Genomic DNA, 319 nt, shown 5'->3' with positions numbered 1-319 from the left:
TACGAATCAATAAAATCAGTAAAAAATATCTTATGTCAACTAGATAGTGTGGATACACAATAAGTTCTGCGGTTTGAAATACAATTTCAACCGTGACTACACGCTGTACAACACGTGTCCGCACTACTGAAACCACAAACGACTTAAAAACTTTTTTAATGGCTTTGCAGTTCGATTTTTATTTATAGATACAATCCGCTAATTTTACGGCTGATTCGTAAGCAATTAAGACAAGTTTTTTATAATCCAAACAATTTTTTTTTGCTTGATTTTTATAACAAATTTTACTGTAAGTTTTTTGACATTCATCAAAATTCAT

This window comes from Teleopsis dalmanni, chromosome 2 (assembly GCF_002237135.1).
Source record: "Teleopsis dalmanni isolate 2A chromosome 2, ASM223713v2, whole genome shotgun sequence".
Classification (NCBI taxonomy): domain Eukaryota; kingdom Metazoa; phylum Arthropoda; class Insecta; order Diptera; family Diopsidae; genus Teleopsis; species Teleopsis dalmanni.
Note: the sequence above shows the minus strand (reverse complement) of the source record.